Source organism: Gracilinanus agilis, chromosome 5 (genome assembly GCF_016433145.1).
Source record: "Gracilinanus agilis isolate LMUSP501 chromosome 5, AgileGrace, whole genome shotgun sequence".
Taxonomy (NCBI): Eukaryota; Metazoa; Chordata; class Mammalia; order Didelphimorphia; family Didelphidae; genus Gracilinanus; species Gracilinanus agilis.
In genome coordinates this window covers 27811238-27836976 of record NC_058134.1, presented here as the reverse complement: position 1 = coordinate 27836976, position 25739 = coordinate 27811238, and positions in this window count along the sequence as shown.

Sequence of the window (25739 nt, the reverse complement as noted above, 5' to 3'; positions counted from 1 at the left end):
AATTCTCTAATTAATGATATCCACACCTTAGGAGCTAAGGATACCAGCAATACTTCCTCCAACTTCAGACTTGGAATGGACCTCTGACTGGGGCACCCTCTGGCCCTTCTTTCCTGTGACTTGACTCTTACTGGCTTTTCAGCCCCTGATATATTCTCTAGCCCACTTCCCCCCTCATGGGGTGGAATTCAAAGGCCCACTTACCAATCAAACATAAACATTATGAGCCAGCCTTCTTCAGTTCTGTGGCAGGCAAGCCCCCTATTGACACTGGCTTATTTCTTTTCTTTCTTTTTTTTTTTTTTAAGGCAATGGGGGTTTAGTGACTTGCCCAGGGTCACACTTTTTTTAAAATTTTTTAAACATTTATTAATATTCATTTTTAACATGGTTACATGATTCATGACCCTACTTTCCCCTTCACCCCCCCCCCTCGCTCTCTCCCCACCCATGGCCGAAGCACATTTCCACTGGTTTTAACATGTGTCATTGATCAAGACCTATTTCCAAATTGTTGATCAGCTTATTTCTTAAATGTAACATATTAGAACACTAAAGTAGTTTCCCCCCAGGGTCTGTGATGTTTCTGCTACTTGAAAAACCTTAAGACTTTAGAACTGGAGTCTAAGTCCTGGAGAGGGTTTTTGGTTCCTGTTCTTCCCAAGCTTTTGCCTTCTGTAACAACCAGCAGGTAAATTAGCTGAGCCTCCCTGAGCTAGATGGAGTACAGCGGTGAAATTTTAATTTTAGAAAGAGAAAACTAAGAAATTGGTCCTCAAGCTGGAAAGGTCCTTAGAGGCCATCTAATCCAATCTCCTGATTTTATAGTTGAGAAAACTGAGGTCCGTGATGGTTAAATGATTTTCCCCAAGGTCACGCTGGTAGTGAATTGTCAGAATTGGCTTTCAAATTCTCCGATTTGAAAGTCAGTGCATTTTAGAAGATGAAAACATTATTTTATTCATAGACTACAGTGTAGCCCCATTCGATGCCTCATTCTGATATAGCTATGGCTCTGGGTATTTGAAGGATATTCTATCAGGATCCAACAAGTTGGGTCCTGCCAAGCTGGAAAGACTTTAGTGCTAGCACTAAATACCCTCATGTAGCTCCAGGAGGCTCAACACCTGCTTGGTCACAGGTGAGTCTATTTTTCAGCCTCCATAATTCTTGAAGACCATCTACTAAGTTTTCAAGGCTTCTGAACGGCAGCAGCTAAAATGTTAGCCGGACCTATGAAGGCAAAGACCTTCAAAGAGTAGTTAAATCCAAATTGTTTACTCATATTTTCATTTTTACTTTTTTTTATCTTATTAAAAAAAAAAACTTACTTTCTGCCTTAGAAACAATACTATATACTGGTTCCAAAGCAGAAGAGTGGTGAGGGTAGGCAATGGAGGTTAAGTGACTTGCCCAGGATCACACAGCTGGAAAGTATCTGAAGCCAGATTTGAACCTAGGACCTCCCATCTCTAGCCCTAGCTCTCAGTCCAGAGATACCAGCTGCTCCCTTAAGTTTTAATTTTTTAAGCTATGAGCCATACCACATGTGTAGTATTCATAGAAACAAATGAGACATAGAAGCAAAAAATCCTGACTATCTTGTTATTAACTAAAATGTCAGTTCCTTCCCTTAAAGTTGTCTTAATCTTTTTTCTTTTCTTTTTTTAAACCCTTAACTTCTGTGTGTTGGCTCCAACGTAAGGGTGGGCAAGGGGGGAATCAAGTGACTTGCCGAGGGTCACACAGCTGGGAAGTGTCTGAGGCCGGATTTGAACCTAGGACCTCCTGTCTCTAGGCCTGGCTCTCCATCCATTGAGCTACCCAGCTTCCCCCCTTGTCTTAATCCTTTAATTCCCCCAAAAAGTGGCTTCCCAAGGCCATTTACTCTACTTTCCCATTGGTCCTGTTGGTTTGCTTTTATTGGTAGCCACTCATTAGGACTCAGATGATAAATATTTCACTAATAACTATTTTACTGAGAATTTTGAATGCCTCCAAATGGTCTTCCATTGTTGTGGTTAAAGGCTTCTCTTTCCCGTCTCACCAGCTACCTTCTGCTAAGACACAGTCTTTGTCGGCTCCTGTTACGTCTCGCTCCATCTTCCCTGACTATTCAGATTCTCTGGCTTGTGCTCCTTCCCTTCGCCTGTAGGACGACAGGACCAAGGAAGGTTTGGCTATTGGGGAGAAGAGTCTAATTCTCCAAGAAAGCAGACCTTATTTCTGCATGGCAAGCCCGATCCACACAGCGTCTCACTTGAAAATCAGCCCCAGGTTCCAGGCACTGCCTACGTCCGCGTCCACCCTGAAATATAACTCGTGGACCTCGACGCGTGCCTCCACGTTGCTTCGTCCGCAGAGGACACGATTAGCTCAAAACATGGGCAGGAAATGAAATAGCCTAGAGAGAAAAGTAATCATAGAACATCCTTGCCTTCCTGCCACTCTCTCTGTGACACACTTTCACACAGATAGAGACACCATTAGCGGCAGACAGCAATTTCTGGGAGTGAGGCTGATTTTATCTTAATAGAGAGAGGTCTGGAGGATCCATCGGAAACATTCAGGCAGGAGAAGTAACTCCCAGAGCCACTGACAATCTGCCACCTTGGAAGATTAGACGTTTTTAAAAAATGCTGAAGGAGGGGGCAGCTGGGTTGCTCAGTGGATGGAGAGTCAGACCTAGAGATGGGAGGTCCTAGGTTCAAATCTGGCCTCAGACACTTCCCAGCTGTGTGACCCTGGGCAAGTCACTTAACCCCCATTGCCTACCCTTACCACTCTCCTACCTTGGAGCCAATACACAGTATTGACTCCAAGACAGAAGGGAAGGATTTAAAAAAATTAAAAAAAAAATGCCAATGGCTATTTCTAGAATAATGCAGAAAAGGGCAAACAAATAGCAGATGCACTTAGTCAGGGCATATATGGGGAAAGGAAACTTGGTCCTTTGAAAGCAACACATTTGTAGGCTCACCTATGACTTCTGGGCACATCATTAGACTGTTCTCTTCCAGGGCTGCTTCCGTGGAGCACTGGACCTCTGCTGGTCTCCACCATTTTCTTTCTTTTTATTGGGATTTTCTTGCCTCTTTCACCTACTGGACTTTAGAGGTCTTCAGTTGAGGTTCTTCCTCTTTTTCCAGAAGAGGAAAAATGTTTCACTGCTATTACCCTTTTGGCTCACAGCCCAGAGTTTTATTTTGATTTGTGTAAGTAAGAAAGCCAGTCTCTTGAAACACCCAGGAAAAAGCTCTTCCATGCCTTCTCTCTGTTAGGAGAAGCATCTACTGGACCCCAGAGTCTTAGTCTTGTATAAATCTCTTGTTTGGTCATTCAGTCATTTTCCTCTCTTCATGACTCCATAGACCACAGCTATCCATGGGGTTTTCTTGGCCAGGATACTGGAGTGTTTTGCCATTTTGTTCTCTGATGGATTCAATTTATCCTTTGGCAAGGCAATCAAAAGTTAAGTGACTTTCCCAAGGTCACACAATTAAGAGTATATGTGTGTGTATATTTATATATACTTAAAAATATAGACTCACCTTAAGGTTAAGGAGATCAATCAACTTCCATGATCTTATTCTAAAAAGTATAAAGTTCTTTGGCACACAAAATAATGAGTCAACTGCTTAGAGCCCTCTGCCATTTAATATGCCTTTGGTCCTGCCTTCTCCTCTTCCTCACAGCAGTACTCATGCCTTTGTTACAGACCTATATCTGATCCAGCATCAGAAATTTCCCTTTAATTGTTGTCAGTTCTTGATTGTCATCCTGCAACCCCTGCAAATCCCTTCAGGATCTAATCTGCCCTCTAACAAATCACCAAGATTTGCCCAAGTACCAGGTGTTGGGAGTTTTCCTCAGCCCCACCTACCTTCTCATCTCTGCCCCTTTCCCAGTGCCAATGCAAAAGAAAATGGAGGGAAGCCATGAAAAGGGGGGAAAAATGGAGGAGCTTTAAGACATTGCTCCACAATTCATTCCCTCTTTCCAAACTTAACTGCATAAATGTTTTGCAAGAAGTTGAAAACAAACACAACAAGGACTAAACTAGAAGGGCAGATTTTTGCAGTACAGGCTCCTGTGAGTGGGGCAATTGTTAATTTTGTCAAATAGAATTTGCTCAGTCTAATGATCTGAGGAATTTTCTCAAATTCTTTGGCACAAAAAAAAAAAAAAGATTTTAGGCCCCTCATCTCTTGGAGCTGTTAAGTCTAACTGGAGGAGTAGAAAGACAGAGAATAAACTCCATGGCAAACGGTACTGGGAGTGAGGCTGATTTTGTCTAAGCAGAAGAGAAGAGAAGTCAGAGGCCTGGAGGACCCAACATCAGTACTCAGAGAAGGGACAACCCCCCCAGGGAATCTGTTATAGTGCCCCATTGGAGGATGAGATGTTGTCAAGAGATGCTATCTAGGGGGCAGCTGGGTAGCTCAGTGGATTGAGAGTCAGGCCTAGAGATGGGAGTTCTTGGGTTCAAATCTGGCCTCAGACACTTCCTAGCTGTGTGACCCTGGGCAAGTCACTTGACCCCCATTGCCTACCCTTACCACTCTTCTGCCTTAGAGCCAATACACAGTATTGACTCCAAGACAGAAGGTGAGGGTTTAAAATAAATAAATAAACAAACAAACAAACAAACAAATAAATAAAGGATTGTTTTGGAGTCATAGTTTTTTCATTCATTCATTAAAAATTTACTATATGCCAGGTCTTATTCTAGGTGCTGGAGAATGCAGCTGGGTTGTCTTTTTTTAATTTTTTTTTTCATCTAAATCTATGATTTCATTGCTATAAGGAATCCTCCATAAGGAAGCTCGCTCTCCCAATTCATATTTGCATCTGCTCTGTGATTTACAGTCTTACAAAGTTGCCCGGAGTACTAAGAAGTTAAAGAACTTTCCTCCGTCCATAAAGCCAGCATTCAGAAGTAAGACTTGAACTGAGGTCTTCCCCCCTCCACTGTCATTCTAGCCACGACATCAGAGAGGTCAGACAAGTGGCCTGCTGGCCACACGTGGTCCATAATATTTCCCGGATCCCAAAGTAACAGATTACAATGTAATGGAAATATTTTTTAAAATACATGAAAATATAACTTAGATAATATTAAGATGTAGTTTTCTGAGTCAATATGCGGGCAGGGATCTGCATGTGTGCTCTAGAGGCCCCCATTTCTATTTCAGTTTGGACCCCCCACACTATGGCGTGCTGTCTCGGATGCCCTTTTTCCATGCCTACAAAAAACAGGCATTTCGTATAGGGATGGTACATTTTGCCTCTCCCTTTAGGGGAAAGACTTTAGTCATCGTAGCCCCAGCACCGGGGAAGGTACTTGCATATGATAGTCATTTCATAAATGCTGATTGATGAATTGATTGAACTGTAGACTTCTCATTATCTAGGAGACATCATCTATCCCGGAAGAAAATTCTCATTGGAGAGTTCCAGTAAGGATCGTGAATAATCAAGGGCCCCCACAAAAATTATAAATGGGTGTTGGGTTGAATCAAGTAGAATTGAATGAAATCAGTACTCCTTATTCTTTTATATAGGCTAACTACGAAACCTCGGATTTCTAAAATGACTAAGATTGGGTGAGGGAGCTCCGGAAGGGAGCCAAGTCATGATAGATAAGTCCGATTAAACAGATCCATTCCCGCTTCAAATAGCTCTTTGATGACAAGGCAGATTTTTACTAAACTTTTCAAAGAAATTCTCCTCTGGGCTAAGAACATGCATGAGAAATTTCGAGAGAAAGGATAATTTTTTTCCCGAAAGGTTACAAAGCCTGAATTATAAACCTAAGTCAATAAGTTAGACATCTAAAAGTTCTAAAAATGGAGTCTCATAATGAGAATGACTTCTCAACCACAACGTCGGTGATGTTAGGAGAAAACCCTGGACGTCGATTCCTCTTCCACGGCCAAAAAAATGAGTTAATAGAAATCTACCCGATGATTTGGGTTTTTAGCACCGACAATACATTTCCATCAATCTAATTTATCTTTGTCTGAAGTGTTATTTTCAGCCTATTACATTCTACCGTGAACCTGGCCAGACACTCTAAGGAAATAATGGGAAGTGGCACCCCTTGGCCAACACTCCTCAAGTCTGGGGCTGTTACTAGGAGAGCATCAATAATAGAGCCTCCCAGGAGAAATCCATGGTGGTCTGCAGCAACCAAAAACAAATAAAGAAAATCCACTGTATTTTTAGAGATAGAGAGAATAACAAAGGTCTCTAGTTTTTTGTGTTTTGTTTTAGAGGAGGGGTTGTTTAATTTGGTTTTGATGTGCCCAGTTATGAGACAATTCTGAAGAAAAAATGTTGAATTGTTGTTCATCCTCAGGGATCTTTGTTCTGAATCTAGAATTGCATTTGTCCAGCTCTTCCCTAAGGGGTACTGGAAAAAGAGAACTACATTTGAAATCTAAGGATGTGAGTTCAAATCTCAATTCTGATCTTTTTTGTTATTGTTACTATTTTTGAGACCCTTACCTTCCATTACAGAATTACTACTTAGTCTTAATTCCAAGGCAGAAGACTGATAAGGGCTGGGCGATTGGGGTTAGGTGACTTGCCCAGGGTCATACCAGGAAGTATCTGAAGTCATATTTGAACCCAGGATCTCTCATCTCTAGACCTGGCTCTATCCACAGAGCCATTTAGTTGCCCTGTTATTATCATTAATATGAAAATTGCCAACCTACTTAACCACTCTAAGTTTCAGTTTCAAATGTAGGGATGGAAGAGTTTTTGGTGGTTGTTCAGTCATTTTTCAGTCATATCTAACTCTCCATGACCCTACTTTGGGTGTTTTTGGCAGAGATATTGGAGTGGTTTGCCATTTCCTTTTTCTGCTCATTTTACATATGAGGAAAACTGAGACAAAAGGAGGTTACATGACTTTCCCAGGGTCACTTAGCTAGTAAGTGTCTGAAGTGAGATTTGAACTCATGAAGATGTCTTCCTGATCCCAAGTCTACTGCTCTGTCCCCTGTACACCCTTGAAACAAGGGTTTCAGTTTCTTCAACTGTAAAATAGGGATAAGGGAGAACTAGATGACACCTAAGACTGCTTCTGGCTCCAAATATATGCTCCTTTGATCTTCCGCCCCTAGCAGGTGCCACCTTGTATTCTATTTATCAGTTTAAAGCCCTATCTCCTGCCCAGAATGTAAACTGCCCAAGTGCTTTAACTATCATTTTTATCTTCATTTTCCTCTTTTCAACTCAGCGCTTCCCGGGCCTTTTGTTGTTAAAGTCATCGAGGCCAACCCCCTCTTTTTACATGGGAGGATGCTGAAGAATGCAAATTTGCCCAAGATCACACAGTTAGAGTACAGATTTGAACCCAGGTCCTCTGACACCAAATCCAGGGGGGGCTTTCAATGACCCCATGGTAGATAGATCAATTAAGAAATGGGTTTTGGGCATATATTTCTGTTACTTTTCTGCATATCATGGATATCAGCCTTTATAAGAGATATTTAACAAAAAAAAAACTCTTTTGTCAATCAACTTCTTCCCTTCTTAACCCAGGAACATTAATTTTGTGCATTTAAAACCTTTTTAATTTTATATAATCAAAACTATTTTTGATATCTTTTGTAATTTCCTCTATCTATCTCTTTTAGGTTAAGAAGTTATCCCCTAACTGTAGCTATGAAAGGCATATATATGTCTAAGGTCTCTTCTAATTTTGAATAATATAATTTTTAATATTCAGGTCACATATCCATTTTGAATTGATGATACCATGTGGTATAAGATGTTGGTTTAAACTTTGAGAAGTCTAAAGCTAACTCCTTTCCAGTTTTCCCAAAAATTTTTACATCTAGACAGATATTTCCTAGATAATTCCTGTTTTCAGGTTTATTGAATATTCAGTTGTTTAATTATTTCTGATTCTTCCTAATCTGGTCTATCCCACTCATCTGTTAAAAAACAAAAACAAAACGCCTTATCTTCCATCTTGGAATCAGTACTAAGTATTGGTTCCAAGGCAGAAAAGCAGTAAGGGTAGGCAATGGAGGTTAAGTGACTTGACTAGGGTCACACAACTAGGAAGTGTCTGAATCCAGATTTAAACCCAGGACCTCCCATCTCTATGCCTGGCTCTCAGTGCCATGAGCTTCTTCATTACTTTTCTACTTTTTAGCCAATCCAAATAATTTTGGTGAAGTCAGTTCTATAATATAGTTTGAAATCTGGAAATACTATTCTACCTCCATCCCTGCTTTTTTTCATCATTTTCCTTAATATTTCAGATCCTATATTCCTCATGTTCCAATTATAAATGAATTTAATATAATTGCTGCCAAATCAAGCACTTGTGTAGATAGAAATCACTCCCTAAGTTTGGCCTAGCCCACACCCCATTTTGCATGTGTACTTTGCATGAGGGAGGGGGACAGAAGTAAAAAGATGTGGTGCGTGAGGGGAGGACTCTCTTTCTGGGTTGGTGCTGTGGTGGAAGATGGATTTTAGCTAGGTGATATCCTCTGTCTCCTTCCTACATTTCCCTCTTTTACTTTATCTCTGTTTTGATTAAAACCTAATTGTAAGAACTACTAAGAGACTCCTGACTTGAGAGTTAATTTTATAGATGGCGACCACAATTTTTCTTTTAATTAATATTACATTTAATATTTTACTTTCATTATTACATACTATAAATGATTTTTTTTTAATTTTTAAAAATTTCACAATTTTCTCTAGTTCCTCAAAATATCCCTTTGGTAGTTTGATTGATATTACATGAATTCTGGAAGCTAATGGTAATAGCACTGTCATTTTAATTACATTGACCAAACTTAAGTCAAAAACACTGATTATCCCTCCTGTTATTTGAGCTATTTTTCATTTCTCCAAAAAATGTTTCATAATTGTACCTATACAAGTACGGAATGTGCTTTGACATATTGGTTCCCAGATGTTTTATGCATTGTTGTTATATTACCCTTTCCGATATTGCCCATCTTTTTCCACGCTAAATATGTTTTAGAGAAGGAATTTTCAAGCATGGGCCAGACCTGACAGCCTCCAAGATCCCTTACAACTGTGAGATTCTGAGATTATCTGTTCTGCTCTCCTAGTTCAGTTAGAACCCCATTTTCGATGATCCCAATGGAGACCAGCATGTTCAGTGGAGTCTAACAGCCCACAGTGACTCACAGACAGTGAGGAAATGTCTGAAGCATCATCAGGATGATTCATGCTTACTTCAGACATACTATGGAGACACTAGAAATATGGCCAATTCAACCTCTTTGTCACCTTATCCCACTTTGGGACTCGAAGACTAAAGCTGGGTGAAAGTGCTGAAGGGGGACTCAGTCAGGTGGAAGAAGTAGAGAAGGAAGCCACAAAGCTTGAAAGCAAGTGGTGCCAAGAAGTGATGTTAAATACAGAATGCCTGACATTTCCAAGCAGATGCAACTGTGGGAGAACAGGCCATCTTCCAGGCAGGGCTCAGGTGCCATCTCCTACACGCCACCCTTCTTGATCTCCACCCCCATCCCACCCCCTTCCCAGTGGTTAATGCTCCCTCCCTCTCTTGAAATTACTTTGCATTTTACTTATCTGTGTATGCCTCTAAATGCTATCTATCATAGCTATCAAATAAGGTGGTACCTTGGTACTCATCATTATTTTGTTCCAGAAGGCAGGTTGAGTACCAAATGAATTTTTCCCGTAGGGAATAATGTCAATTGAATTAATCCATTCCAGACACCCCAAAAGCTCAGATTTTATAAGGCATTATATGCATTAATGGAGTTGTATTTTACTAAGTAAACATTAATAATACAGAGACACAAATTTAAAAATAATTACATTAAATAATTTTAATTTCACTTTAACCTTATTGAGAGGAGTTCATGGCCTCAGGGGATGGTTGGGAAAAGAAATGTTATTGTTCAGAAGAGGAGATCCCTTCCATAATATCTGAGGGCAACTGCCCTTCTGGAGTTCTTTCTCTTTCTCTTTTCTGTCCCTTCTCACGGCTGAACCCTGCTTGAGATTCACCCAGTGTAAGCTTCACAAGAAACCTTTCCAACGATGTTTGTTTTTGTCTGCGTTTCAAAATTCCTCTAAAGTGGGAAATGGTCAGGTCATTTGCCAAATTGACAATTCTGCTTGTTAGAGCTTTATCAGGGGGTTATTTTTCAACAAAGTTTGTACTTCCACCCTTTTTGCACACAGTTCTTTGATTAATGAAGTGGGGGTATCCTCCTTTGCCTCCTCTCACCTGAAGAAAACTCCACACCCCCCACTAGCTATGGCTGATTCCTTTGAAGTTCCTGCAGCTCCTCAGCACTGAGCTCCTCTTTATGCTCCTGAGCTAACACTCCATCCTTTGTTTCGGCTAGAATGGGCATATGCTTCCTGAGATCTTGATGCCAAGTTTTAGCAAGTGTGTCAAATGCCAAGCAAACATCAAAAATAGCTATGATTTTTTTCTTGTCAAAAATGCGTCAAATACCAAATTTGGAGTTCCAGAACTGTGGAATACCAAAGTTTGACTGTAGAATGTAAGTTCCTTGAGAGCAGGGACTCGCTGGTTTTTGTCTCTGTAACCCCTGTGTCTAGCATTGCCCCAAGCACATCATAGATAATATTTGTTTTTATGTAAATATATATTTAGGCATATATGCTTATATATAACTATAGTCATATAAAAAGATATTATTTATATATAATATATATTATATGTAATAATGTAAGAAAATGTAACATGATATCATATGATACAATGTCATAGAATTAATATATGTAATATAACATAATACAACCTGATCTGGAATGCATAGCATAGTATATGGCATGACAGAAAGAAAGAGAGATTGAGGAGAGCAAGAAAGAGAGAAAGAAAGGTCCAGAGAAAGAGAGAGAAAAAGTCAATCAGGGACCCTCTATCTTGAATCAATCCAAATACGAGACAAAGTCACATCAAAATAAGAAGCCTAATAATGAAGGAATTACAAGAGAAGTGATGGGACATGTGGGCTTCACAGCCCATGTGAGGCATGGCACCTCTACCTCCTTGTAATCCCTAACTGTGTCATCCCTTTGTCAGTGTGTAGAATTTATTTCAATTGCTTAAATGGAGATACATGGCGGTACAGTAGAAAAGGAACATCCTTAGTCTCAAGAGCTCCTGGGATCAAATCCTCCTATCAAGACCTGAAGACACCTGGGTGAAAGGATGAAAATCCTTTCAGTGACCCCAGGCAACTCTCAATTTCAGAGTGGTTTCTGGTCCACATTGGTAGAAGGAACTTCCTCACTAGGAGTTTCTTTTAGCAGAGCAATCATTAAGTCCAACTAAAAGAAAAAAAAAAAGTTGAGTCTAGAGATAGCATGAACTCACGGATGGAGCTGGAGGTTTGGAGTCAGGAAGATTCCCATCCCACCTGCCTGGGATACCTACTTGCTCATGACTTTTAACTTTCAACATCAAACTTCTAGCATTTCACTTCTCTGGCCTTCAGGCCATTTCCTTACCTGTTGTATCATAAAGTGATTTCATTGGCTTCAATGAAGAGAGGTTGTTCATGCTAATAAAACCACAGATTCAGTAGACTATAAGCAGGTTGAAGGCGGGAACTGCTTTTGTTTGTTTTGGTTTTATGTTGTTTTCTACATCTCTAACCACCTAGAACAGTATGTGAAACATACTAGGCACTCAGCCTACCTTCTCTTTTCCAAAAAGCAAAGACCTTTCAAATGTAGGTGTTTCATGAAAACTGAAGATTTGATTTTCTTTCCTATTTTTTCTTTTGCTAGGAAACCACACACACACACACACACCTTCTCTCTCTCTCTCTCATACACACACACACACACACCTTCTCTCTCTCTCTCTCTCTCTCTCTCTCTCTCTCTCTCTCTCTCACACACACACACACACACACACACACACACATTCTCTCTTTCTCATACACACACACACCTTCTCTCTCTCTCTCTCACATACACATACACAAATTCTTATTTCATGATCTTCATTAACATGTATTACCTGCAGGGTAGATAATGAGTGATTTGTGTTGCCCTCAGAAATTGAGACCAACTGGTTACATTAGTCCTTTCTCTCAGAGGTAGAGGGAGGACATGCACCTATATCAAGCCAGAGTAATGGATGATAAATTTGGTTTTGATAGCTTTTATTTCTTACCTTCCCTGCATTTCCCAGTGTCTTCTCTCTTCCCAAACAGGCATCCCTTATACATTTTTTCTAACTTGGAAAATTTTATTTAATTAATTAATTTAGAATCTTTTTACATGGTTACAAGATTCATGTTCTTTCCCTCCTCCTTCCTTACCCCCTCCCATAGCTGACTTGCAATTACACTGAGTTTTATTTGTGTCATTGATCAAGACCTATTTCCATATTATTAATATTTGCACTAGGATGCTTATTTAGAATCAACATCCCCAATCAAATCCCCATCAACCCATGTGATCAGGCAATTGTTTTTCTTCTGTGTTTCTGCTCCCAGAGTTCTTCCTCTGAATATGGGTTGTGTTCTTTCTCATAAGTCCCTCAGAATTGTCCTCATCCCTTATAAACTAAATTAAAATTGTAAAAATAAAATATTCAGCAAAACTAGCCAACACATTGAAAAGTCTAAAATTATCTGTAGCATTCTTCTACTCCTACCACCCCCCATTCCTGCAAAGAAGAGAAGAAGGTGCCTTTTCATATCTCTTCTTTAGAGCCATCTTGTTCTCAGTATTGTTTCAATTGTTTTGTGGTTGTTTCTTTTTGCATTGTCAGAGCCTCCATGTATATTGTTTTCCTGACATTGTCTACTTCATTTTGCATCTTTACTTTCCTCAGCCTTCTCAGCATTCTTTATGATCACCATGTCTCATAGCCCTATAATATTCAATCACATTCATCTACCACAACCTGTCTATTCTTCCCCCCAATGACAAATAACTACTTTGCTTATGGCTCTTCCTTACTACTATCAATATTTTTCTGCTATAAATATTTTGTTGTGTATTGGACCTTTCCTTTGGCACTGACCTCCTTGGAGTATATGCCAAGCAGTGCAATCTACAGACCAAAAGATAATAGACATTTAATCATTTTCTTCATATAGTTTCAAGTTGCTTTCCAAGAATAGTCAACCCGATTTACAGTTCCATCGATATTACATTGTGTTTTTCTACCACCCCCTAATGTAAGTCTTATATGTAAAATAAGTATGTTCTCTCCCCCAAAGGTCATCACCCTCTATCATGGTCTGTCATTGTGAAAACTATAACATCCCAAAATATACAGCAAGAAGAAATCTTAGAATCGGAGCATCCAACTCCCTTATTTATATATGAATAATATGATACCTAGAAAGATGGTGCGATTTACCCATGGACACACAATGAGTAGAGAACAGCCTAGACTTGAACTCAAGATCTCTGACTCCAATCTTAGTGTCCCTCTAGCTTTATGGGTCTCAGAACTTTAAAGTTAAAAGGAATGTTGGAGATCACAGGATTTAAACCTACAATTTTACAAACAAAGAGACAGGCATACAAAAGTCAAACTATTTGTCCATCCTCATCCATAGAATCAGAGATGAAGAAATATCATGGCTCAAGGTCTATGGTTCTTTTCTACCAAACTCTGCCACCACTACCAGTCATGTGCTGGAGCCAGCTTGAGCAGCTCACAAGTCTATTTTTGAAGCAGGTAGGCGGCTCAGTGGATAAAGCATCAAGCCTAGAATCGGGGGGATCTGGGTTTAAATTTGATCTCAGACACTTCCTAGCTAAGGGTCCCTGTGCAAGTCATTTAACCCCGTTTGCCTAGTCCCTGCCCTTCTCCCTTAGACTTGTTATTAAGACAGAAAGTAAAGGCTTAAAAAAAAGAGCTTATTTTTAAATCTTCCATGTGAGCATTTACACCTTGGAAATTCAAAAATACTATCAATCAAGGCTAGATGGCCTAATTTTAAGAAAGCATTAGAGAAAATGTTAATAATGTAGATTAAACTTAAAAGTGTATAATGAGTACTTGTTTTTTCTCAGAAAGCTGATTGTTAAACATTCATCAGCCCACCCCTGGCTACCACCCAGAAGAAAATTGATTGTTACAGCTTAGATATCATTACTGAAGCTGGAGGGGAGCTTACCCCATCATTTTATCCATGAATAAAACAAAATTCCAAGAGGGGAGGTCAAGAGAATGTATTCATTGAAACCATGTGAGCTTAATACACAGCATCATAGAATCTCAGAATTAGAAGGGATTCCATACGTCATTGAGTCTACATGAATAAAAATTCCTTCTACCATATGCCCGTATACATTTGCAAAAAACATCCAGTGTCATTGGACTCCCCATTTCTCAAGGCAACCCATCTGGTTTTTGAAAAGCTCCAATCATTAGCAAGTTTTTCCCAACATGAGTTCAAAATCTGTCTCTCTCATGCTTCTATAATGATCCCTCTTCTTACCAAGGGAGTTAAGTAGAGCAAAGTTAACATCTTTTTTTTTTTTTTTTTTAACAAAGCAGCCCTTTCTGACCCAAGAAAAGTCAGATGGCCTGTGAAGTCAAGGAAGTCAAAAAGCACATAACATCAATCCTTCTTCAGTGAACCAAACTGTTTATTGACTTTTCTTTGGTTTAGTTAGTTCTTTTGCCACCAGTGCCCACAGTAGCAATTTTTTTTTCTCCCAGTGTCATGGCCAGCTGTGCTCAAACATTTCAGCAAATTAAAAAGTAATTACCCCAATAATGGATTAGATGCTGTGTTTAATCACTCTGAAAATGTTCTTGCTTTTTTGCATTGCTGGAATAATAATGCCCTGCCTTTCTTCAAAGCCTTCTCCATTGAGGATGCTGAATACTCTACCAGCGTTGGCTGGTTAAGATAGACAGAGTCAATGGGAAGGTGGTAGAAGGATGGTAAGGGATCGGGGTACCCACCTGAATGAAGGACAGCTTCCTTTCTGGGGACAGCTACAGTTCAGCTGTCAGGAGAACTGTATTATGTTGAACCAAGTAAGAAAGGTCCTTTCCAATTCTAAATGTCACGGTCCTACTATCCCAAAGTGGTGATAACCAAGTCTAACCAATTTTGATGGACAGAGTTCCAATGGACACAGTCAACTCCAGAAGTTCCCACCTTCCCTTGTCCCTATCTCTAACTTTATCCTCCCAGTCAAAGATATCTCCTATTAAGCCATGCAGCCTTCCTTTAAGCATGACAAATAAAAGACCTATATTGCCCTTTCACTACATTTGTCTTTGAGAATTCTGAATAGCTGTTATTAGAAAGAAGGATTAATTAGACTTATTCTGATTGGCCCCACAGACCAGAGCCAGAAGCAATGGGTAGAAGTGATGAAAAACCTACCTGAGTTTGAGGTCTAAACATCCTAACCCTCAGGGCTATTCCACAGAAGAGTGGTTTGCTATGGGATGTGGTCTACTTCACTGGAGATCTTCGCTGAGAGTTTGGATGGCTACTTGTTAGGTAAGTTGTAGTAGGGATTGGGCAACATGGCTTCTGAAATCTGTTCTTTTTTTTTGTTTTGTTTTGTTTTAATCCTTCTCTTCTTTCATGAAGTCAATACTGAGTATTTGTTCTAAGGCAGAAGAGCAGTAAAGGCTAGACAATTGGGATGAAGTGATTTGCCCAGGGTCACCCAGCCAGAAAGCATCTGAGGCCAGATTTGAACCCAGGACTTCCCATCCCCAGACTTGATGCTCTATCCACTGAACCACCTAGCTGTCCTTTGAATTTTCTTCTTAATTTAAGAGTCCAACATTTACTAGTTTGCCTTTGGTAAGTTACTTAACCTTTTTAGCATCAGTTTTCTCATCCTAAAGAAGGAAATATCATATATGTTGGAATCTGAAATGTTTTGGCTGGCTCGTCTAATTTTGCAAAGCCTCTTTACATTTTATAAACAGACTCCAAGAGCACTGCCCACATGCAGAGATACAAAGATGTAAAAATGGCATGGTTCCTCCCCAAAGGCAGTTGACTAAATCCTAGGAAGTTTAAAGTGCATACACCAATATTACTCTATAATATGAGTTTGCCTTTGATTAAGTGCGTGAGTGGGGCCAAAGAGAGGACCAGAAGAGATCCAAGGACAGAGGAGTCTTTTTTATCTGGGAATGATCAAGGAAAGCATTCTAGAGGAGGGAACACCTGGCTGGACCTTGAAGGAAAAGGAGGTGGTTGAGCAATCTTCCCAACTCTACTCCTAACTTGTCCTGCAACTTTGAATAAACAATTTCCTTTCCCATTAGTGTTCTTGATGTTCTTTCTATCCTGCTCTCCATTATAAAATGAATTCAAAATTGAAATAGCCAATAATGGTCCCAGAGAATAAATAATGAAGTGCATATCTTTCTCCTCCCAGCAGAGAAGCCAACATAGAGTCTCTGGGTCAGATGTTTTTCCTGATATTTTCTTTGTGATGGAAGAAAGTTCAATTGGAAAAGGGCAAAATATGATAAAAAAAAAAAGGCAAAAAATAGACATTCTTTTTAAGAAAAATAGAACCTATTTTTTCCTTCTCTCACTTTCACCAGTCTTTCCTGGTTATTTGTGCTTTCTCCTTTCCCTTATTACCATGACCTTTGGGTGGCACAGTGGATAGGATATTAGCCTTAACAGAAAAATCTGAGTCCCTAGACTGACTCAGATAATAAAATGGGTCCAAATAATGGCACCTACCTTACAGGGTTAGATGTAGGCTTATAGATTTAGAGCCAAGAGAGATCTTGGAAGGCCATTTTCTAGCTCCTTCACTTTACCTCTATAAAAACCAAGACACAGGTAGGTTATGACTACCCAAAGATCACATATCTGGGAAGCATCTGAGGTGGGATTTGAATTTTTTGTGTTTCTCCCTCCAATTCTAGGGACTTATTCATTATTCCATGTTGCCATTAATCATAAGATTCAGGTAAGATAATATACTATACATAAAACACTTAAAGTTCTATATCACTATCACTTTTATCATCATCATCATCACTGTCATGTCATTATTATTAATGGAGTATAAATTCCTTAAGGGAAGAAACTGTTTTTTTAAATTCCTTTGGTCCTCTGTTGTTGTAGTTCAGTTGTTTTTCAGATGTGTTCAACTCTTTGTGACTCCATTTGGGGTTTTCTTGGCAAAGATACTGGGGTGATGTGCCATTTTCTTCTCTTTTTCTTAAACCCTTACCTTTTTCTTAAAGAGATTTCTGTGTAACTTTAATTTTTTTTTAAAGTGCTTTGTGAACTTTGTTTTTTAATTTGAAAATTTTTATTTAATTAATTGGAATATTTTTCCATGGTTACATGATTCATGTTCTTTCTCTCCCCTCCTCCCACCTCCCTTCCTGTAGCCAATGAGCAATTCCACTGTAAATTCTTACCTTCTGTCTTAGTATCAACTCTAAAACAGAAGGGCAAAGGTTAAGCAAACCAAATTAAGCAACTTGCCCAGGTTCACATAGCTAGGAAATGTCTGAAGTTGATATTTCCTTCTCCTGCTCAGTTTACAGATGAGGAAACTGAGGCAAAAGTTTAAATGATCTGCCCAGTGTCACTGCCCCTAGCCAGTAAGTGTCTAAAACTAGATTTGAACTCAAGTCCTTCTGACTCCAAGCTCAGCATTCTATCCCCTATGTCAGCTAGCTGCCCTGTTTAGGTATTCAGTAGGTGCAATTTTTTTTTAAACTTTACTGTTATCTAAATTAATTTTATTTTTATTTTTCTGATTTATTAAAATAACTTTTTGGTAATTTAACTAAGGTGGCATTGAATAAGAAGGGAGTTAACTGTGCATTTATTTATTTATTTGTTTGTTTGTTTATTTTAACCCCTCACCTTCCCTCTTGGAATCAATGCTGTGTATTGGCTCCAAGGCAGAAGAGTGGTAAGGGTAGGCAATGGGGGTCAAGTGACTTGCCCAGGGTCACACAGCTGTTAACTATGTATTTAAATGTAATAATCAAACAAATTAGTGGATTTAACCATTGGAGGTGGGTGATTTCGCCAGGGTCACACAACTAGGAAGCCTCAGAGGCTAAATCTGAACCCAGGACCTCCCATCTTTAGGCACGGCTTTCAATTCATTGAGCCCCCTCCCCCCCCAGCTTAGAGAAGGGTAGGGCTGATTGTTAACTGCCTCTACTCTACCTCCGGCTTCTATTTAAAAAATAAATCAGATGTTTCTTTCTAAGTCACAAAATTTTGAAAGTAACCCAAAGTATATCCTCACATCAAGGGACTTTTAAAAAATTAATTTAAAAATAAATAAATAAAAATCAAATCACAGCTGAACTTACAAAAACAAAAAAAAATAGCGTTATCATAAGCATCCCCATCATTTCTAGTGTATGTCTGTATAGTATACTTATTATAGTATATTGTTATATATAATTATATATAGCATAGTAGATGTAAGTAAACTTATATATAGGTTTAAGTGCTTTAGAGATCTCGTTTGATTTTTCCACGGACACAGGTTGTATTTCCTCCCATGGAAACAAGGTAGGTGTGGCTCATTTTCGCCATCGTATCCCCAACGAGCAGCCCCGTCCCTGGCACACAGTATAAAAGCTCGGGGAATGATTTGGGTTCTCTTCGCTGGGGCAGGAGCCCCTGCACAGCCGCATCTCCTTGTCCACGGAAGCTTCCCGTCCTAGCAGAGCCGGGCACCCCACTGGACGGGAAGATGGCTCGTGGGACGCGGGATGCGTCCTGCCTGCCTTTCAGTCGGGCTTGGCTTGTTTTCTCAGGCGAAATCTTGGGAAATCCGCAGCCTGGGATGTACCTCGTTAGAAGAAGACAGAACCTGCCTCTGTAGCGCGGGGAGCTTTTTCATCGTCTGGCATATTTCTCTGAGGTTTTTTGAAATGGCAAAATTGGGAATGACAAAACATGCAAAAATGAATCCTGGGTAAGAATGACAGTTCCGAGATGACAGAGTGTGTTGTAGGTGGGATGCAGTTGAAAATGGAACATGAATGAGAACGGGAAAGGAAGCCAGAGGGAGAGAATAGTAATGTGGGGAGAGATCAGGTCCTCCATTTCAAATGACTGCAAGAAAGGCTGAGGAAGCCCAAGAAGGCAGCAAAGCATGGGCAGGGAGGTTCTCTGAGAAGGGAAGGGCACGGATGCCAGGGATGAGATAATAGGAGACTGCTGGTGTAGGCAGCAGCTTCATTTCCTTAATCAAATGAGATCTGACTTAAATCCACTTAGCACAGTGCCTGGCACACAATATATGCCTAACAGATGCTTGTTGTCTCCCCACCTTTCTCTTTCAGACTCTTTGTAAAGGAGATCAGGTAATAAAACAAGCATTCGAAGGATCATTTATTCTAGAGACCCAAAAGGGCCAGCTAGGTGGATTACAGCATAGAGTTCTGATCCAGGAAGATTCATCTTCATGAGTTCAAATTTGACCTCAGAGAAATACTAGCTGTGTGACCCTGGGCAAGTCACTTACCCTGATTGCCTCAGTTTCTTTATTGGTCAAATGAGCTAGCGAAGGAAATAGCAAACCACTCCAGGATCTTTGCCAAGATCATCCCCAGTTGGGGTCCCAAAGGATCAGACATGGCTGAAACAACTCAATAACAAAAATACCTAGACAGACATAACCAGATGGCCAGAATTACACACCAGAAGCTCATTCTTCTTCATAAGACAACAGATTAACATATTGCCCAGATAGATTCTAAAATATTCTTCAGAAAGGAACAGAATATCACCAACAGAACGATTACAACTTCAACCACCCAGATGTGTCATTGATCCATAACAATTTAGGAACCATGTTTTAAATAGAAATTGGTGATCGAGTGCTAGATAGCTTGGATTGGCTCATGAAAGTTGATTGTAAAAGTTTCAATGAGTTTACTTTTGAGAAAGCAGCAAATGCTACAAAACGGGGTTTGATTTACTGTTTTCTTAATTATCTAAACTTAAAAAATGATTTAAAAAATGTTAATGGTGAAGATTAAACTTTTTTTTTTAAACCCTTACCTTCCATCTTAGAATTGATTGCATTGGTACTAAGGTAGAAGAGCAATAAGGGCTAGGCAATGGAAGTTAAGTGACTTGCCCAGGGTCACACATCTGGGAAGTGTCTGAAGTCAGATTTGAACCCAGGATCAACCATCTCTAGACCTGGCTCTCAATCCACTGAGCCACTCAGCTGCCCCCAGGATTAAACCTTTAAAATGTATCAGCTGTACTTTTTTTTTTTTTGTCAGAGAGCTGGTTGTTAAACGTTTACCAAACATCCTTGGGAACTTCTAGATTAAAAATTAATATCCAATATTCTAAGTATTACATTTAATAAGATTTTGTCATTCATAACTAACATTAAAAAGCTAGAGTAGAAAGTGTGCTACACCTGGCCATGGTCAAGAGAGAGGAGAGCGAAAGGGGTGGAATTTCATAACTATATACAAACATGCATGGATGCTACATGGATGAAAGGAAAAGGATACTGTGGAACACTAAAGGAATTCTGGGGAACATAGTTCAAAAGGTACAAAATTCCCACTTATACAAACTGCCATAAAAAATATTCCTATTCTCCAAACTTTCAAAATATAGAGGCTTAGCAGAAGAAATTCAAACCATTTGGGAATGGAATAAATTACATAGTCTAGCCATCTTGTCTGCTATTCTTTTTTATTTTTTATTTAAATTTATTTATTTGTTATATTAAAAAGCCAGTTAACTCTCTTCCTCCCTTCTCTTCCCCACACTTGACTATATTGTGTGTGTGTGTGTGTGTGTGTGTGTGTGTGTGTGCATAAAACTATATATTACTCATTTCTATTTATCCATTCTTTCTCTAGAGGTCAACATACACAAGACATTCCTCAAACAATATTTCTGTTGCTGTATATAATATTCTCCAGGCTCTGCTCATTCCATTGTTCACAATTTCATGTAGGTCTTTCCATGTTTCTCCAAAATTAACCTGCTTCTCATTTCTTATGGCACAGGCGTATTCCATCATAATCATAGGCTACAACCTGTTTAGCCAATGCTAAACTAATGCTATGCTAAGTAGGCTGTCAGCAAGCTCACGGATGAGTTTACATCTAACATTTTTATTTAACTGCAAAAAAAAATGGAAAGACCTATGTGAAGATATGGGGAAATATAGATAGATAGATAGGTAGATAGATAGATAGATAGATAGATAGATAGATAGATAGATAGATAGATAGATAGATAGATAGATAGATAGTAGGTGGATGGATATAGACAGACAGATAGATAGATAGACACACAGATAGATAGACAGACACACAGATAGATAGACATATACATATATATAAGCATATATATAATTATATACACATATAATTATATCTTTTTCTGTTTACCAGTTCTTCTCATCCCAGACCCTATAGTTTGTGCCTTTTCCAAGAATGTGAAATATGTCACAGAGTCATGGAGCCCTAGAATATTAGCCCTTTTTATTTTGTTCAGTTGTTTCAGTTGTATGCTTCTCTTTGGGACTCTATTTGGGGTTTTCTTTGCAAAAATACTGGGTGGCTCAGCGGATTGTGAGCCATGCCTAGAGATGGGAGGTCCTGGGTTCAAATCTGGCCTCAGATACTTCCTAGCTGTATGACCTTGGGCAAGTCACTTAACCCCCATTGCCTACCCTTACCACTCTTCTGCCTTAGTGGAAGGTAAGGGTTTTAAAAAAATTATACTGGAGTGGTTTGTCATTTCCTTCTCCAGCTCATTTTACACATGAGGAAACTAAGGCAAATGAGGTTGAGTGACTTTCCATGGGTTACAACAAGCTAGGAAATGTCTGAAGCCAGATTTGAACTCTATTTTGTCATTTCTTTCTCCAGTTCATTTTACAGATGAGGAAAATGAGGCAAAAAGGATTTAAATGACTTGTCCAGGGTCACCCAGCTAGTAAGTTTCATCTGGCACGCTATCTACTGTACTCCCCAGCTAGCCCTGTTATTCCTAGAAGAGACTTTGGAAAACTTAGTCCAACTTCCTTATTTTGTAATAACAATCTGCCTACTTATATAAAACAATTTTTTTTAAATTTGTGGTTTTTTACTATACCTATGATTCCCAAGTTCCAAGCAAGTAAGTCCCTCCAACATGCAGACTGGGGCTCTTTAGGCAACCTGTAGTCTTGGAGAGCTGCCTGGGGCACCAAGAGGTAGAATAAGTTCCTGAGGTCACACAGCCAATATGGGCAGAGGTAGAGCTTGTACTCCTATCTTCCTGCTCTCTCTCTCTCACTGTCTGTCGCTTTTCATTGTGTCTGTCTGTCTGTCTCTGCCTCCCTGTGATAACAATTATGAGAAAAATACTTTGTAAGCTCTAAAATGCTCTAGAAAATTAAATTATAATTATTATTAATTACAGACAACTAAGACCCAAAGAGAAGAAGAAACCTGTACAAGATCAAGTCAATGAAAGAGTCAGCAATGAAATGCTGGCCTCTTGGCTCCCAGTGGGGTACTTTTCCTTTAGGCTATGCTGCCCCTGTAGACCATGTCTCAGCTCCAGGGCAAGTAGAATCATCCCTACAGAATTTCTGTCCCAATTTCAATCTCAGCAAGGGGGAGTGGGAGTTACCAGAAAAGATCAGGATGAAAGGGTCAGTCTTGAGCCACAGTGGCGAACCTATGGCACACGTGCCGGAGGGGACACTCGGAGTCCTCCCTGTGGGCACGTGCGCCATCGCCCCAGCACAGAGTTAGCCAGAGGGACCCAGGGTGGGATGCTCCCCTCTCCCTCTCCACGTGCACCTGAGGGCACTTCTCACATCACCCACCCCTCCTAAAGGTTTGCCATCCCTGGTCTAGACCAAAGGAAGCCAGCTACTATGCATTCAGAGACTCAAAAAACTAGACCTTTTGTTTTTAAGATGATCACCTCTTCCCGTTTGCTTTCTTCATTGACTTCTCCTATGGTATGGACAAGTCAGATGGTGATAGCAGTCCAACAAAGAATCGCAGGGCAATAGGAAATGGTTTCAATCTGTTCCTATTTGTCCTCTGTCCTATTTCTCATTTCGTTCGGGCTTCAGCCTGTGGTTCCAGCTCACTGCCTGGCTGTGCCACAGTCCTGGGACCCCCTACATGGTGTGGCTGAGTCACAGGGACCCAGGAGAGAACTAGGCAAAGCTGCAGGCTCCTCAGTCACCATATGGGATTTAACAATGATGGATGTCCAAGGAAAAAATGCCTCAGTTCCTGCTTTGAGCACAAAGCACTCTGGCTCAGTTCACTGTAGCAGGAGGGCCATTTGATGAATCTGTGCTTAACCAGAAATATTGACAGCATAATCTGTCAGCCTCATTTCCCACCCAGGAGAGCCGGATAGTCCTAATGTCAGGAGTCACAACGTCCTGCAAATGACAATTCGTCCCGAGGTGTGCAGAGGAGCACACTTTCTCTGGGAGGAGGGAGGCTCTCCAATCAACGCCTCCCCTGCCTCGAGTCCATTATGTCATATTGAAATGAAAATTGTTCCATTTCTTTTTCTGTACTGCTTGTAACACAGTGATGACTGGATGCAATCAGACTAGACATCCCCTCAAATAAGATTTCGCTGACTAATTAGCTTCATTGTGGGCCCTGGGTACATAAAGGAAAACCTAATGATGATCATTTAAACTTCCCTTTGTCTCATTTACTTTTAATTATCAGAGCCCACTACTTTTTCTCATCAAAGGTAGCCCATTATCAAAGGCCAACGGTAGGCAGTAGAATGAATTATAGAAATTAGGAACTTTAGTTCACCTAACTGGCTCCTCATAATTAACTGTTCCCATGGTCCTCCTCATCCTGTATTAGACAATTTATTACCCATTATCACCTTTTGCCACTAATAAAGCAATCTGAATACTAGTTAGACTACTATTTGGTTCAACTTGATGAGCATTTTTTACATGTCTATTATGTGCCAGGCACTATGCTAGGCATGACAAATATAAGACAAAATGGAAATTTTCTACCCTCAGAAAACTTATATTCTATCTAGGGGGAATTATATATATACATACACATATATACATACACATATATATGTATATATGTTTATTTATTTGCATATTTTTGTATATTTGTATTTTGTATATATTTGTATATTTGTATATATACATTTATATGCATATATATAATTCTAGTCTTCCCGTCACCCAGCTAATTCCCTCTTTGTGGAGAAAAGTAGAGATTTAGCAATAGGAAGTAGTAAGGAGGAGAAAGTGACAGCAGTCAAGGTCAAGGAGACGCTAGCCAGGTGGCATGATGGGAGCCCCCAGAGTTGGCCGCTTTGTCCACTCACTCTGATCCCCAATTGGGTAGCCAAGGTCAGAAGTAGGCAAAGGGCCTTCTGGGTAAATAGCAAAAGTACCAAGCCCTGTGGATGACCAAGAGCCCCCTATCCAGAGTGCCACACCCCAGCCCAGAAGATCAGTGCCTTTATCTGATGACCAGTTCAATGAGAAGGACGAGTAAAACATCCTCAGGAAATAATGATGCTTATTTTCCTTTTTATACTTTCTCATGCATTGTTTTCTTCTGCTTCTTCTAAACTTTATATTTGCTAAAAATAAAAATAATTTTATGTAATATCTAAAAATCTTTGTCTGCTTCTGTGGAGAACCAATTCCCAAAGGCTGAGCATTCCGTGGAATGAATAGAGGAAGCTTCAAGGGGCAGGTTCCCATCGGGGTGTGGAGCCTCAGAGCGAATCCCTCCTTGAACCAATGCAGAAATCCACCGGCCACTGACAACATACGATGAAAGCAATCACGCAAATGAAATGAAATGAAAAGCATAGCAAGTCCGATTCATGGCACTGACCATCTTACTCCCAGAGAAGAGATGGCGATGGAGGCTACTCCTCTGGGTGGGGAAGAGCCGAATGCTGGAGTCACTGGCAGTTGCTGGTTTTGTTGAACTATTTTTCTTTGGTGAAAGGGAGGGTGGGTGATATATTGGGAAATGTCTGTTGTACAAAAACAGACAGTATCGATATTACCTTTGGAGAAACAAAAGGGCCCCTCCCCATTTTCCTCCTGAAGAATCCTCCTCTCTACCTTAATGGTATATTAATAACATCAGTAAGACTAGCCTTTCTATAATGGATTTTCTCTTTCTCCAACCTCACTCCGAGCCTTCAATTCAGTTCATGTAAATGTCAAAATCCCCAGCAGGCAATAGGTCATAGGAGACCTTTTAGCTGAGAGAGAACAAGGAAAGGCTATAATAGATGGATGTAGAGTCCAAGCAGTCTCATCAAAGGAGGCCAGGAAAGAAGGAATGAGAAAATACATGAATGGTCCATCAAGTCATGATGTGACCTTGAACCTCGTCCAGTTCAACATGCCTTCAGGTTCCTTCTCTACCCAGTCACTTCTTTAAACCACGGAAGCCAGGACCTCCCAGGTCCATAAGGATTTAGTCTGTAGCAAGGTCTGTACTTGCTCCATTGCCCACAGTGCCCCACTTCAGACTGTTAGATATTAGTTTATTTACTGCCCCTCCAGTTATTTTTTGGACTCACCCCAGACTAAAAAGCTCATTCCTTGAGCAAGGAATCCATCAATCCTCTTTCCAGACAGTAGACTAGTAATGGAGTTATTTTTGTTCTGGATTCTGATTGGCTCTTTTTGGGTCAGTAACTAAGAAACTACTCATCCACACTAAAAGAGAGAAACAAGCTATCTCTCCACATATA